Source organism: Prionailurus viverrinus, chromosome A2 (genome assembly GCF_022837055.1).
Source record: "Prionailurus viverrinus isolate Anna chromosome A2, UM_Priviv_1.0, whole genome shotgun sequence".
Classification (NCBI taxonomy): Eukaryota; Metazoa; Chordata; class Mammalia; order Carnivora; family Felidae; genus Prionailurus; species Prionailurus viverrinus.
The window spans coordinates 167771587-167782307 of record NC_062562.1 but is presented as its reverse complement, the minus strand read 5'-3'; the positions used below and the strand labels follow the sequence as shown (position 1 = coordinate 167782307).

The following is a 10721-nucleotide window of genomic DNA, read 5'->3' as shown; positions in this document are numbered from 1 at the left end:
AGGAGGCGTTGCCATGGAATTTAGCGAGGCAGAACGCTGGCTTGAGGGCAGCATGGCTCTCAGGCACCGTAGTCAGTGAAAGGAAATTTACCGGCCCCACCAGGCGGCGAGTCCTATGGGTTTTGAGTGGAGTGGTGACATAGGAACCTTCGAATCACTTGCACGGCGGGAAAATTGGCTGGAAGGAGAGACAGGGGAATATAATTACGTGCTGAACCGGACAGAGCTCCGCATTCCCCAGAACTGAAGTCTCTTCTCGCTCCGGTGGCACTTCTGTAAGATGGGAGGAAGGCGACTTGCGTCCGATCAGCCAGCACACCCCTCTGTATCGGCCCTCTTGTCCTGTGGCCGTTCCTCCATTTTGCTTCCTACTTTTGAAACAAGGGTGGTTCTCACCCTTGGCTGCACGTTCGAGCCGTCTGGGATTTGGCCGAGGTTGTGCCGCGGGCCCAACCAGATCAGACTGGCTGGGGGTGGGGCCCTGGCACCAGGGCGTTGGAAGCCCCCGAGGTGACTCCAGTCCGCAGCCAGGATGGAGGAAAACGGGTTCACGTGTGTTTCCCCTTTCATCCTCTCACTGCATCCCAGCAAAGTTGGTCGGGAGGTGAATTTGGGGGACAGAATCGCTGGCGTGTTTTTATTGTAAAAGTCTACATGTGTAGCTACAAAAAATGTCACTGGCCAAGGTGATCTGACAATCTTTGGTCGATAGGGGGTCAATACTGGCGACGTCCCGAGTGCTCTTGCCACACTTGACGAACGCGGACTCGCTTCCTGTATCTGGGATTTTCTCTGTTTTTGCCCACCTTGTGTTTTTCTCCGTTTTCTCTTTGCTAAGTGTTTCTTGTCCGGCCTTTAAGCCCCTGTATTTGGCTTCCCTCCTCTTATCTATGTGTTTTTGTGAAGTGAGGTCCCGATTCCGCAGTGTATTGGCGAGTCCCATCTTGCTCCTAAGTGTGACTTAGTAGAGTCTGCAAGCTTGCAAGTCGGGCTCTGAGATTCCGCGAAATGGGTCAGCGCCTCAGCCATCGATCCGCTGGTCACGGAGCTCCGGGGCCCCTTCTCGGGCCACCCGGCCTGTGGGACGGGAGGCGCGTGCGGTCCTGCAGGGGCTGGGGCACCGCCGCTGCGGGGGCGGCCACGGGAGCATCCGCGGAGCCTCCGTGACTCGGTAACTGAGGACATCGAGGGCTAAGAGAGGCCAAGAAACTTGTCCAAGTTCATAAATCAGCCAATTTTGTTCTTGAGAGTGGCTGTAATGAGGTATTGATGGCAGAAAGTCTCGAAATTGCACTGAAATGAGGTTTCTGGATTACCCGTGGACTTCAATCACCTGGTCCACCTTTTTCTCGCTGTGGGGCAGGTATTCCGTGACTCTGTGTAATGAAGATTCTTTTTGGAACGGGCTTCACTCAGAGAAAGCTGACAAAAATGAATAGCACGACGATGAATTTTACGTTTTTTATAGATCAAAAGCCAATTTTAGGTTTTGTTATTACTAAACCCATGTGCTATGTCTAGCTCATTAGTAGTGCATTTTTGCTCTAGTTTAAACCTCAGTCTGGAGAAGAATTTCGCTAAGTTGGAAACTTTAGGCTTGAGAACAGGAACATGAACGAGACAGAATCATGATTTACGAGGAATAAGTCAGATTGCCTGAGGGGAAGATGGTAATGTAGAAATAAATTCGGAAGTGATTTTTCATGTTGCAAAAGTGACTCTTGCCTTTTCTGGAGGATGATCTATCTGTGCTTCTTAGGCTGGGCTCCCTTGAATGTGGGGGGGCACCGGAAGGAGTCACAGAAGGAGGGAGACCCACCTTTATTGGATGCTTACTGTCTCCAGGCTCTGCCCCACCTCAGCTCCTCCCTCCTCTCTGGTCCTCCAGCCCCCGGGAGCTCTCAGCCTCGCTGCTGGTCTTGAACACACCAAGTGTACACCTGCCTCAGGGCCTTTGCACTTGTGTCTTTTCCATGTGAGAGTCCTCATCCCCTTACAGGCATGGTCTCTTCTCATTTCCTGTGGGCGTCTCCTGTTTACAGAGTGGCTTATCTGACACCTGCTCTGTGTTTCCATCCCCTCCTGTGTTCCTACCTCAGAGAATGGCATCCCCAACCAACTGCACGAGCCTGAAGCCCGGGACTTATCCTCCTTGACACTTCTCATTGCTGATGCGTCACCAAGTTCTCTTCATCTCATTCTCAAAGGCCCTGTGAACCGCCATTACCCTAACTCTTCATGTCCCTGCCGACGCCCTGTGGCCTGTCCCGCAGCAGCTTTGCCCACCTCTACCCTGATAGACCTTTGAATAAAAGAGATTTAGTTGTTGTACGTGGCTGCTATCATTTTCATCTCTGCACAACATCCCTTTGTGTGAATATGCCACAGTTTGTGTATCCGTTCAGCACTGAGGACATTTGAGTTCTTTCTAGTCTCTTGATGATGTAAACTCTCCCTCTGTTAGTACTTCTGTAGACTTCTCTTCAGGAGCGTGCACAGGGTTTCTCTGGGACATGTGCCCAGGGGTGGGCTTGTTGGCTTGTAGGACCTCCAAACTCTGAACGTCACAACAAAATAGCAAATTGCTTTCCAAAGAGGTTGTGTCCATTTGCACTCTGTGACCCATTGGTCCACATGCTCTCTGAGCTCTGGTGTTATCAGCAGTCTTGATTTTTCTAGTCGAGTGGGTGCAGGATGGAATCTCGTGTGTCCTCAGTTTACATTGAGAATAATTACTGGTAGGATTGAATATCTTTTCGTATGTTTATTGGATTTTCTATATATATCTTCTGTAGTTCACAGTGACTTTATTTCTTCTTTCCTAATCCTGTGACTTTATTAATTTTTTTTCATGTTTATTTATTTATTTTGAGAGAAAGAGAGAGACCGAGCACAAGCAGGGGAGGGGCAGAGAGAGAGAGAGAGAGAGAGAGAATGAGAAAGGGAGAGAGAATCCCAAGCAGGCTCTGCATTGTCAGCACAGAGCCTGATGTGGGGCTCGAACTCACGAACCATGAGATCGTGACCTGAGCCAAAATCAAGAGCCACCCAGGTGCCCCGGTGACTTTAATGTATTTTAATTGCCTCATGGTGTTGACTCCACTCTCCAGCACAGGTGTTAAATTCAAGCAACAACAATGGCCATCCTGGTCATTACCTGGTTTTAAGGGAATGTCGCTTCTAGAGTCTTCCCATGAAGAGTGTCCATGGTAGGTATTTCATACACGGTTTTGACCAGGGTGGAGACGTTTCTCTCTGATCCTAGCTTGAATGATGTTTGACCACATCTCTATTGAGATGACTGTGTAATATTTTGATGATACGGTGGATGAATATTATGGACTTTTTAATATGAGAACACTCTTGCATTTCTGGAAGAAATCAGACTTGGCCAGGACATATTCTGTTTTCCTATCCACAACCGGGTCTGGTTTACTAATATTTTATTTAGGATTTGGGATATATGTTCAGGAATGAGGTTGGTCTTGCCTAATTAGACATGAAGTTTGTACTGGCCTCATGAGATGGGCATGGTCCCTCTCTTCATCCCCCAGAAGGGCATTATGTGAGAATGGACGGAATAACCTTTGTCTTGAAAGTTTTGGAGAACTCACTTGTAAAAACCCCTTGTCTTATGTTTAAGTGTGGAAAGTTCTTAAGTACTGCTTTCGTTTCTTTAATAGCGAGAAGATTCTTCACGAATTCTATTTATTTTTGAGTTCTTGTCAGTTAGAAAGAATTTGTTCATCCAAATTCTTTGACTTTTGGCCACAAGTGATGCTATTAATTACATCTGGCTTCGCATCTCTATTCGTGACCGGTATTACTTGGTTGTGTCTTTGCCTTCTTCCCTTGTAAGTTTCTCCAGAAGTTTGCCTCCTCCTTTCCCAAAGAGACACATTTTCACCTTGTTGGTGGTCCCTGGGCTCCCGCAGGCTGAAGAGGGATCGCTGGCTTTGGAGCAGAGGCCCCTGAGCCGTTAGGGGGATTGACGGGCCTGCTGGGTTTTCATCCCACAGACAGAGGGAGTCTGTGCTGGGCAGGTTGAAAGGGACAGCAGGAGACGGGATAAAAATGCTTCTGGTCACATGTGTGTCCCACTAGTTCAACGTGCAGCTCGTTAGGACATCTCCACCAAACCACAGAACCACCGCAACATGAGGTTTCCTCCAAGCGAAGCGGGTCCTGTGTGGGCAGTGATCTTACGGAGCGTCTGAACCAGGTGTGCCTTAGTCTGGAAAGGCGAGCAGGTTCTTCAGAGTTTATGGTGGCGTTTGCGGGGACGTATAGTTACTTCACGGCAGGGTGTGGGGGAGTAAGTAGTTGTTACTCCTTTAAGGCAAAGGCGAGGCTGAGATGGGGCCCGTGTGTCTTACGTGGTGTTTTATCTGTTCCATCAGTTGTAAGGTTCCCGAAGTATTTTCTCTGCCTTCCCTGTTTCATTTCTCAAAGTGCTTTCACTGTTGTTTCCACGATCAAACCTCAGACCAGCACAGAGAGGAAGTCCCCAGTGGGGGGCCTACTTGGTGTAAGCATGCACAATTAGAACGTTTGTAACCCGTTAGCTACATGGAACCCAATTTTCTTTAAGAAGTCTCCTGTCATTATCTCAGTCTGTAAGTGAGGAAGATTTGAAAGTCCTGAACAGGTAACAGTGGGAGATGTTGAGTGGGGAGGATTGCAGAGGACGAAGTAGCTTGGGGTGTCCTGTGCCCTGAAAGGGCGCCTCTGGGTCCTCGTGCAGATTCTGTTCCCATTGCAAAGTCTTCTCCCTTCAAGGTTCCCCTGTGGCTCCTTATAGGTTATTTGGAAGGATTCTTTGCCAGAAAATGTTAGGTGATCTGCAATTAGATTCTTCTTCCCCTTTCTTGGAATCTCATGTGTCCTGAACAGAATATGTTGGCTATTATTTTGGGTTTGGGATTTCCCTTTTGAGAAATTCTTTATGCCTGGCAACTTTCAGAATAACACTCCCTAGACACACACACACACACACACACACACACACACACACACACGATCTCTCTCATTATTGTGACATCAAAAGTGGTCAGTATTTGACTACATCCTGCACTGACTTCCTTAGTGTTTCAGCCAACTGTCTCTCTCTCTGCTTTCTTTCTCTTTCTTTTTTCCTCTCTTTCCTCCCTCTGTCTCCATCCCTCTCCCTTTCTCTTTTTTCAGTAGACTAGCCTTTATGCCTACACTTACTGAAGACAGTCTCACTTGAAATACTGTCGATAGTGACTGCACATTATGGCTTAATCTTGGGTGATGTTGCTAAATCTTTTGCTTCAAGGAAAACGTTAACTGATGTTACAATGCTAATAATAGAGGCTTGCCTCTCTTAAAAATAATTATAGATCAATAAATTATGGGGTGAATTAGAAAATAATTATAAAATAACTTACTGCAATGCTCCTTTAAATATTGACGATAATTAATTTATAAGGCTTTTCCCCCCTCTTTTCGTAACTATTGAGTAAAACAGCAGTCACGAAGGCAGGTACTGTACTGGTGTTCACAGGGTGTGCCCGTCTGCCAGGCTGTGCCGCCCCGTCCTGCCGTGCAGAGGGGGATCTGGAGGGCTACTGCACCAGCCTTAACTTGCTGACACCTGGTGATCCCCTTTAGACCCTGGAAACGCAGCGCCGATGTGCTGTGTTGAGGTCCTAGAGAGCGGGGAAATGCAGACAGTGTCTGAGAGTAGGGAACCCAGCCTGGGGCAGAGTGGGGTGACGTGCAGCCAGAAATTTGTGCGAAGAATCTTTTTTAGAAGGCAGGACACCCCTGCTTCAAAGAAATCCAGTGATTTCTGTGGGAAAGTGAGGAGCGAGGTTTTCCAATCTGGAGTTTAGCATCCGCTGGCCTCCAGTGATGGAAGTCAGGAGAAGCGGACACGGGTGCGAGAGCAGGGCGAGAGCCTCCCACCGGACGAAGCTGCAAGCTTGTGCCCCTGCCGCTGGCCTCGTCCTCAGAAGGGCAGTCGCGCCCGTCCGCTTCACCTGGGGGATCTCTCTCACCGAAGGGGATCCCCGTGCACAGCTGCTTGTGATCACAGGGCGTTGTGCTTCCATGGACCCTGTGCTCTGAGATTGTGTCGGAGGAGTTGACCCCAGACGGCTGCCCCATGACCGGCAGAGAGGGACACACTGAGGTCTCTGGCACAGCAGCCCAGGGGTGTGCTTCTGTGTTATGGGTACAATTTATGCAGTAACTGGCACGATCGATGAGGTCTTCACACATGGATTCAGAACTGGTGTTGAGGGCTGACTGGTGCTTAGCTGTTGGGTCTGTAGTGGGAGGGGTGGCTCCCTCAGAGGCTCCCAGAGGCTGAGCTCTTGCTGAGCACTGTTAACTTGCTTAAATTGTCGAATTCCAAAACAGAAGTTGTCAGAAAAAGTGGTAATTATGTTTACTCCTAATACACCTCAAACTAAATCTAATTTTGTTTTGTTTTGTTTGTTACTCAGGTGAAATTCTCCTTATATAAAGTCAGTCACTGAGAAGTAATTCAGTGGCATTTGTGTATTCACATTGGGGTACAACCATCACCTCCATGTAGTTCCAAAACATTTTCTTCACCCCAAAAGGAAACCCCAGACCCATTAGCGGTCACTCCGTGTTTCCTTCCTCCCAGACCCTGGAAACCAGCAGTCCGCTTTCTGTCCCGATGGGTTTACTGTTCTGGACGTTTCATACAGATGGACTCCTACTGCGTGGGTCCCTTTGTGACTGGCTTCTCTCACGTAGCCCCGTTTTCCAGAGGCATCCACGCTTGGGCGTGTGCACTTCCTTTCCTTTTGTGGCTCAGCGATACCCCGGCATGTGGACAGGGTATAGTGGCATCTGCTGGTGGATGTCAGGTCATGTCCACCGTCCAGCTGCTGTGACTGATGCTGTTCAGAGCATATGTGTGCACGTGTCTGTGTTCAGTGTGTCCAGGTTGGTGGGTCACGTGGTAACTCTGTGCTTCGCCGGACCTTTCCTCAGCATCTCACATCCCCACCAGCAGTGGATGACTTCCAGCTTGTCCATATCCCTTCTGAAGTTGCCCGTGTCCCAGGCTGGACCGTGGTCTGGCTGGAGTCAGGAGATGGGGAGCTTGGACCTGGGAGCTGCCCGGGGGGGGGGGGGTCAGGGGCACCCCGAGCTCTGGCTGAGACTGTGGATCCCTTTCCACCGTGACATTCTGAAATCTGTGACTTCCTCATCTGAGGGGTGGCCCCCGAACACTGACACTTGGGTCCCTTTCCTTGGTCCTCATTTCCATTCTTGAAATTCTTGCAGCCATCCTGGCTCTTCCTCCACGTGCAGTAACTTTGGCAAGAATTTAGGGTCGCGTAAAAGGGGGTCAGAAGATTGATTCCCAGACCGATTGGTAATTCGGATCAAAAAACGTTGATTGGGCACCCGTTCTGTTTGTGGATGTGGTTGACTTCACAGTTTCAGGGGAAAGGGCCCGCTGCCCCTTCCCGACCTGTGCTTCTGACCGTGGGGAGGCCTGCCCACCGGAGGCCACGGCTCGATGTTGAATTAAAGATGAGAGATGCACAGGTGTGGCCGGCAAAGAAGGAGGGACCCCTGCATCCAGCTGAAGGGGGTACAGCCTTCAGCGCGAGGTTCCGGGACCCTCCTGGCTCCTGGCCCGGGCCGCCCCCACCTAGGTGCGCTGCACAGGTGGGGGTTCTGAGACGGGGGTCACGGCTACGGAGGCAGGGCACCACCTTACACATGCTTGCGGCTCGCGCGTGGGGGGTCGTATGTGGGGCGTTTGAGGGAGACAGAGGAACCTTGGCAGAGTGCAGCCTGGCATGGATTTTGGGTTCTCCAGATGTGTTCGGAGGCTCATTCTCTCCCAGCTCCCCCTTACCTGTGAGGCAGGGCTGTACAGCAGATGCCACCAAGGTTGTTGGGGGGGAGGAGGGGACTGGGACTCTGCTGCTGGAGGTGGGGAGTAGCAGGTCGCTGTCTGCTGGGTGTGGCCTGCGTGTGGCCCCAGCCCGTGCCCCCTCCTGCCCTCCCGCACTTGTTCAGGGGGGCGCCCCGCGGCTGCCCCCAGGGCTCGCTGCCTAGCCACCCAGACGGGGACATCGTAGGCCGCAGACCTCAGACGTGGGTGCTTGGGGAGGCTCTGATGCGGGGTCCGTGGTGCCCTGGGCACGGCCTGTCCTCACACCTCCCTGGGGAGGCACCGGCTGCCGTACCGTCTGCTCTCTGCACGGGGGTAGCCACACGCGGCTGGACGGGCGGAAGGGCAGGTGGGCCTGGTGTGGGTTCTGGCCCTTCGGCCTCTGAGCCGAGCGGCTTTACCTTCCTCGCTTGGGTTTCCCTGTCTTCCAAGTGGAGGGAATGGTGGAATCTGCCTCGGAGTGTTTTCCTGGGAACCGAGAGCGTAGCAGGGAGGCAGCGACTGTAGTAGGCGTTCGTGTCCCCAGACGCCGTTTGGAGCATCAGCCCGTAAATCTACACAACGGCTCTTCTGTGGCCAAGGCGCATTGTGGAGGTGGGAAAATGACAATGTAACTCAAACCGTCAAAGTGAAGATATGAAGTCTCTGCAGAAATTCCGGAGTGGATGGTGTGGGAGGCCCCTACGCCCGCTCAGGGAAGCGGGAGAGACTGCAGAGGGGGTTTGTGAAGAAACGGCTCGAACGGGAGCCTGGAGGCAGCGCACTGTGATGGGGGGAGAGAATATCCTGGAAAGGCAGAACTCGAGGAGCACGTATGTTTAGGGGAGGACGCGGTGTGCCCGAAGCCCCCTCTCGCTCGGGTCTGGGTGCGGTCCTGGGCCGGGGGTGTGAGGTTGGTGGCAGCGTGGTGCGTGGTGCCTCGGGGACGGTGACCTGGCAGCCGTTTGCATGAGAGGGCGCAGTCTGGAAGGAACCGGAAATGAGATCAGACGAGCAAAGTCAAGTCTTACGTGTTTAACAATGGTTCTGTAAATGCGGTGACTCATGGCCATTAATGCGGGCAGCTCAGCGTGAGTGGCCGGCCGGACAGGCGGACGTCTCCGAGGTGGGGTGGGGTGGGCCTGGTGGCCGTGGAGCGGAGCTTGGGAGGGAAGCTTTCTTTTTTCTTTCAACTGGTGGCACGGAGAGAGAAATTTTAATAAGGAAATAAGCATCGATACATGTACATACACAAGACGCCCCTCACCCGTCTACGCTGCACAGGTTGACACGACCCTATCAAAAACATACCATGACATAAAGGTTTCAGTAAGTTGTTCTTGGCATTTTCACCCAGACGGGTACTTAGGTAGTTTAGGTCTTGATAGGACCGGGTTATTCATATATTTAAGAGTACATGATCATGTTTTCTAAAATGGCTCAAGCCGACCTGTCTAAAGCAGTAAGCCAATAGGACGCCATGGTCATCACGTGGAAAAGATCATTATTCTGTATTAGGTCAAAAGAGGTGTTTTGGAGAAAGGGCAGCTTGGGACATCAAGAGTCAGAGTGAGTCATTCCAGGCTAGGGTACTGTGGTCGCTAGCGGTGGTTACCAAGAGGCTGAAGGTAAATGTCCTCCAAGGAACTGCCCGTGACTGGCTTCGTGGAGGTCAGGCGAGGGACTGTCTCCGTGGTCCTCTGTAAGACGATGCAAGTTTTCTTATCCTCGAAAGGGTCTTTGAGGTTGGCGTCGGATCAGCACGGGGTCGCTCCTGGCGTGCTCCTTGCAGTGGGACACGGGGTCCGTGAATGCCTTTGACACCTTTAGTCTCTCCCCGGGGGGGTGGGGGCTCCGTCCTCGGTGGCACAGTTCCCTGCGCCTGGGCGATGCTGCTGGTGCTCGCCCTTTCGCTCGACATCGTCAGGTGTTGTTTTTACCTGGAACCAGTAAGACTTCCTGGGCCCACCGTTTTCAGGTTGAAAGTGGCGGGACGAATCACCTGCGCCCGCCGTGCGGTGCCCGCCCGCCTGCCGGTGCGGCCTCCCCCTCCGCCGCCAGGGACTCGGCGTCCAAGGGCTCCTCGGGAGGGGACTTTCCGTCACGCCCATTTCCGTGTGGACGCGGTTCTGAGACGGTGCTGGTGTCCTGGGGAGGAGAGGTACTCGACCGAGTTCTGTGCACTTTTATTTCCCTGATTATTTTGAATTTCCAAGTCAATTTTGGATCTGGGGTTCTCAATTTACCCTCCGGGAGGGGGACCCCGCTCCCTCAGGAACAGTATTTCAGTGAGGAAGCTCCCGTTCTTGGGGCGACTTTCCACGACCAAGAAATGTCGCTCGCATGTGCACTTGGAAAACGCTCTTATGATTTAAAAATATATTGACATGGAAAGACTTGGCCGAGTGGCCACGTTGCAAGAACTCAGTGTCGATATCAGCAGAATGTGATGTATTCCCCCTCAAAATAAGATCGTTGGGGATAAGCTATGAATAATTTCCAAGTTTATTTTCACACGATATTTGTTTTTAGTAGCACGCTGGGACTTAACGTGATGACGGACAACTGTTGTGTTTTTCCGTTTCCCTCACTGGAGCTAACAAAGGGCACCAGACGGTCTCTTGGCTGGAACCTCCTTTCCCTCTGCCGGCACCAGGTGGCGCCGTGTTGCAGGTTCTTGAAACGTTAATTTATTATTTTAAAAATGGAATTCAGGAATTAGGGCTGCTGGTATTCTAGGTTCACTAGATTTTGGAGAGTGTTCCAAGTGCTGGGTAAGAGATTCAAAGACTGTATTTAAGATTTTTTTTTCCCCCAGTCTCCATTCTCG

At 51.4% G+C, this 10721-nt stretch overlaps 1 pseudogene; it reads right to left on the bottom strand.

The window, feature by feature from the left end:
* Nucleotides 1-9492: 9492 nt before the first annotated feature.
* LOC125154165 (guanine nucleotide-binding protein G(I)/G(S)/G(O) subunit gamma-12-like) lies at nt 9493-9962 on the bottom strand (annotated as a pseudogene).
* Nucleotides 9963-10721: the final 759 nt, after the last annotated feature.